This window comes from Microtus pennsylvanicus (genome assembly GCF_037038515.1).
Source record: "Microtus pennsylvanicus isolate mMicPen1 chromosome Y unlocalized genomic scaffold, mMicPen1.hap1 SUPER_Y_unloc_2, whole genome shotgun sequence".
Lineage (NCBI taxonomy): Eukaryota > Metazoa > Chordata > Mammalia > Rodentia > Cricetidae > Microtus > Microtus pennsylvanicus.
In genome coordinates this window covers 828,477-834,249 of record NW_027460880.1, presented here as the reverse complement: position 1 = coordinate 834,249, position 5,773 = coordinate 828,477, and positions in this window count along the sequence as shown.

Genomic DNA, 5,773 nt, shown 5'->3' with positions numbered 1-5,773 from the left:
GTTTGTCGTCATGTTAGTTAGATTTTCTAGCTACATAGATATATATATATTTCAGTTAGATAGGCATTATTCATATCTCTCTAGACTACAAAATAGGCTATTTAATGTTTTAGTACCTTAGGGTTTTTCATGACAGTGAGACACTCTACTTTTGGCAGCACATATCTACTTCAGGAAGAAGATGGGCATCACAGAGGATCCTTATGGAGTTTGATGGCCATTTGGGGAAGAAACTGCTCTTGCCTGGATTGTTGCATAAACTGTACACAGAAAACACTCAGAGAGAGGACTACTGAACTTGCCTAAAGGTGAGATGATCTTTCCGTGTTCCTGATTCAGGAAAGGGTCAGCAAAACATTCTTCAAGACAAGCAGATAGTGACTGCCTTTGAAATTTCCTGCTTCATGGAAATGTCTGCTGGAAACTATGGGCCTGTAGGCTGAGGATGGAAACACCAACGGTACAGAGGAACTTTGGGTGACTGTCCAGGCAGCGAGATGTCTCTGTCATTTCTAGAGTTTGAAAATGGCTTACTTTTTGTTTGCTTAGTTAATACTGTATTAATCTGGAGTCTCTGATGGAGTTGAAGTATAGATAGATAGTTAGAATTTTCCATTGTTATGATAAAAGATAAAATAGATATAAATATTGTAACTGTAATTCTTGCTTGATAACTGTTTTGTTATATGTAATTTTGCTATGTTAAAGTTAAAGATTCCGTTCTTGTTTAAACAGAAATAGGAGTAATGATGGAGTATAGGTCATTGGTTAATTAAATAAAGAAACTGTTTGGCCTGCAAGGTTAGAACATAGGTGGGTGGAATAAATATAAGAGAATGCTGGGAGGAATAGGAATTGAGCTTAGAGATGCCATGCACCTCTCCCATGGGCAGAAATGGTAGCTCTGCACTCTGAGGCAGATGGCGATACAGCCAGCCACCAGGTCAGACATGCTAAATCTTTCCTTCTAAGCGCACCTTGTGCTGCAACATACATTATTAGATATTGGTTAAGAGGGTGAAAATAATGGGGCAGGCAGTGTTCAAATGAATAGTTTTGTGTTGTTATTTCAGAGCATAACCTTACAAGGCGGCCCCATGGGGATGCAGCCCTGCTGCTCAAATTTCTACAATCAAGGGGGAAATGGAAGAAGGGAAGAAAGAAGAGAGAGAGACAAGGAAGAATGGATGGATTCAATCATTCATTGGAAAAATGAGTGAACCAATGAATGAGGAGACCTAGTAGAAAGAAATGTGCTGCCTTCCCTCAGAGAGTCAGGTCAAATTAAGGATTGACAAGGTTTTCCACTAAGGAGGAGGCTTATTCCATTTTACCTTCTTTGTGCTCCAGGCCCACCCACAAGAGTGATGATGAGGACAGGGAGAAGAAGAGGAGAGGGTGTACCAGAATTCCCTGGTACAATTTCTCACCCAAATTGTAGCCAAATCACCTGACCTGGGACAGCTGAAATACATGCTGGACCCTAACTCCCAGTTTGACAACTCTAACATTTTAACCAAGTTTGTGAAGATGAAGGAACCAAAAATAGCCCAGTTACAGGATGGCAGGTTCCTTACAGGATGGGAGTCAGACATCAGTACCATACTGGTATTTGGCGGTTTGATGGGTGTGTGGGGTCTTTGCCAGACTCCACATAGCATCATGGATTCCCTACTATACTGATATAATGGAGTTCTGTGCATTCATCATATGTGTGCATGTCACACACTAGTGGGCATCATATGTACATGTTTATCCTGTGTGTGGGTGAGTGTGTTCATGAGTTTTATAGCCCAAGTACTACAGAACATGATCAATGAAAAGGAACACAGTTTTCCAGATATGGCAGGGCAATTATTTAAATGAACTGACAAGGGTTGGATGGCATGGATAAGACCTATGAGAGTTCAAGGCATACCGAATCCAGGTATGACAAAGTAGGTGGCAGACATAATTCTGGCAAAACTAAGTAGGTAGCTTGATATCCAACTTACTGGAGAAGAGCAACTGAGCGGAGACACTTTTCACTAAGCAACATGCTCTAGTGGAGATCAAACATCCTTTGACTTACAGCTAGTACGAATTAAACCATTCATCAAATGAAACCTAATTTTCTCTGATTTTGAGTATACATTTGTGTCCCTTCCTGATTAATCTACTCTTTATCCTCTTAAGTCCCAATACCTCATGCTGATATCGGTCACATCTTTCCATTTGACATGGTTTTCCCTCAAGCTTCGTACCGCCCCGAGATCATACAACTTTTTGTCCCCTCTCCACTGCTTCCTTTACAGCCATCTAGTCCTTTACCACACCACGCTTCCCCAGTCCTTTACTCTCCAAGGGGAAAAGACCATAAATCCTGCTTTTTTTTGAGGCATGTATTTCTGTGATGCCCCATCCACCAAACACAATCCATCATTGACCAAATCACACGACATGTTAACAAATTTTTATTGTTTGAGAATGAATAATCCATTGGAAAAGATACCAGGATTCATAGAAGACCTGAGTTATCTCTGAAAAAAAAAACATTCCCAAAGAGAGAATTAAGTCTGCCCCTCAAAATTTGAGAATTTCACTTTAACAGATCTTCACCAAATCATAGACATAGATATGGAAGTCATTATCAAACTTGATGAAATACACAGAAGGTTTGTTGGGAACTTGGCAAATAATTTTACCTATCTCTTGGGTTCCATCTTTTTGTTTTACTGCACTCTTTTGCCCTCCAAGGAATCCCTGCCTAATTCCAAAGTCACCTCTACTGGAGGACATTCAGGCGTGATGTGGAGGTTGCCTTCAATGGAATCATCATGATGGTGGTAAAGGTACAGGACCGGATCATTCTCGTTGACCATGTAGAAACAGGTCGTTATGACCTGCACCTCACCTGGGACCACGCCACTCCACTCTACCTTAGAGCCTGGCATGATGTGGAGGTTGCCTTCCAGGTAGTCATCCAGAAGGTGGTAAATGTACGAGACCGGATCTTTCTTGTAGGTAATATAAAACCAGGTCTTCATGATTGGCACCTCTTCTAGGACCATCCCGTTCCAGTCATTCTTAGAGCCATTTGTGCCCATGAATGTATGTTTCACTGCTTTGCCAACTATGGTGTTTGAGAGATGAGTGTCTGTCACCTGAGGAAATGGCACATTATTAGGCAGGATCTTCAGGTTTAAAATCCTTTCATCACTATGAAGCTCCAAGCCATAGACACAATCAATCCCATCATATTTCAACAAATAGAGAGAGGGATATGTTGGCAGTTGATCTAGAATGATGGCTTTCCAATGGGTGACTGGTTCATTGGCTTCCTTCCAGCCATGAGAAATTCTGCGGCCAACAATATTCTCCAGGGCCTCAAAAGGCTTACTAAGATTTTGCTTCTGGAGCGATGGCCCATTCTTCTTCTGGAGATGTGGCATGCCACTCATACTAAGAGGCATCTTCATCATGGCGGGAAACTTTCTGAGATAGGCCACAGCACTCCTGTTCCACTGTCTCTTGGCTCTGTTTCTGTGCTTGGGCTTCATAGCTGCCAATCTCTGCATAGGAAGAACTCTTCAGTTTAAATCAGACACAAAGTGGTTTCCTCCACCATAAGTGCCTGCAAGGATAAGAAGGTGAGGATGTGAGGTCAAGGCTCTTTTTAGGAATAACTTTGGAGCAGGTGAAAAAGGAAGGGCTGAATAGATTTGGATACCTAAATGGAATATGTTCTTAAGAAATTAATAGGAAAATTATCAAACTCTTGTCTACAGCTCAGTATATGTGTATCAGAGACATATTCCTGCTGCAAAATGCAATTGACCTCTACTGAGAAACCTACTTCCTGACTTACTATATCAATGAGAGAGGAAGCTATGCCTATACCTAAAGTGAGAAAGAAATATCTGAACAGATGGCAAAGAATTCAAAGAACAGCCACTCCTCTCCTTACCACTCAAGCTACTAGTTAGTTGGCTGATCTATAACCACCTGCCCAGGTCATGGCACTCCAGTCCACTGGCTCTCTCTATTGTGTCTCCTGATCCAGATCCAGGTTGATTACATAAAGATATTCTGTATCTTCATTAGAGAAGTGAGTACTGTGAGTCAAACTGCCAAAAGAAAGAAACATTAATCTGTGCAACAGCACCTATTGGAAATAATTATCTTTTAAAACACATATGGACAAAGAGGATCTTTGCCATTTAAGTGGACTGAGGAATTGGACATTTTTAGCAAAGATAGAGTGGGGAGAATACCTGACATTAACCGTCCCCCAGCTATCAAATATAGGAGCTGTTAACGACATAAATTTGGGACCCAGAGCAGATTTGAAAGAAACCTTTCTTTGACTACAGAGGTCCTAGTTGCTTCCTAAACATATTTACCAAAAGAAAATATCTTGGCTCTCTAGATTCCAACTTCTGGAAATTCGGTTGAACAGTTGTGGAGCCCAAGAGCTGAACTGACGTCCTCAGCCACCATGAAGAGAGTAAGCCCACCTTCACAGAAGACTAGTGCTTCATGTGGAACAGAGTTGCAACCCCCAACCAAAGCTTTGTGACATCATCAAGGCTCTACTTATGTCATAAAACTCCTCCTAGCCAGGTTTCTTCCCTACTAACCCCCAGAAATATCCAGCATACAGGTCCTAAAATGCTGCTCATACAGCCCCATGAAGACCCAAAATAAAAACCCCAATCTTCTTCCCAATTACTTGAGGCATATTTTCCAAGTAACTCAACCCCTTTATGTGTTTTTTTTTTTCTGTATAATAATTTTTGGTCTGAGTCAACAACTCACATGTATGTTTTTTTTTTCCTAGCTCCAATGTCCTCATTGGTTATTTTCTATTGATTTTTCCATTACTTCATAGTAATAATTATCAAAATTTCCAATTCTCTTCCTCCTCCCACATTCTTCTTGCTCCGCAAATAAACCTCTCCACTCAAACACCAGTCCAAATAGAGGGCAGGGTACTTTGAGCTGTGGGAAGTCCAAGCCCACCCTTCATCCATACAGATTTAGCAAGGTATGCATCCACAAAAATTTGATCACAAAAAGCCAGTGTATGATATGCAGACAATTGCAAGTGCCATTATCTTTGGCTTCTCCGTCTGCCCCAATTGTCAGCCACATTCAGAGCTTCCAGTTTGATCCCATGTTCTTTCATTCCCAGGTCACTGGATTAGTTGAAATCCCCTTAGTTCAGGCACAGTGTCTCATAGTGTGGACCAAGCCCTTATATTCCTGACATCCTTGCTCTTTTTCTCCATCCATCTGCTCTTCCACTGGAGCTTGGAAGCTCCATCTAGTTTTCTGATTTTGAACCTGACTTGATCTCCATCATTTGCAAAACAAAAGTTCCATGGGGGTTTTCAAGATAGTCAGTCATCAGTCTGACTATGGGACAAGGCACACATAGTTCCTAGGGACATGTCACAGTGCGGTCAACTTCTCCTCCCTGCTTAAGTACCTAGAGAGGGTCACCCTATAGCCTTCTGAGAACCACTCGAGAGATTTCGATCTTGACATCCCCAGAATGGCCCCATAAATTGAAATATCATCAGTGTATGTGCACTAACTTGTGTGTGTTTGTGTGTGTGTATTTAAATCACAATAACAAATGGATTGTAATATTGAAGTTTCTTCTCATCTTGAGAAGAATATTTGCTACAGAAACACTCTCACAGTAATAGTGAGAGTGTAAACTATCTAAGAAAGGAGAAATAACTGGAGGAATCCTCCAGGTGTTAGGCTCAGTGTCCCAGGAATTACG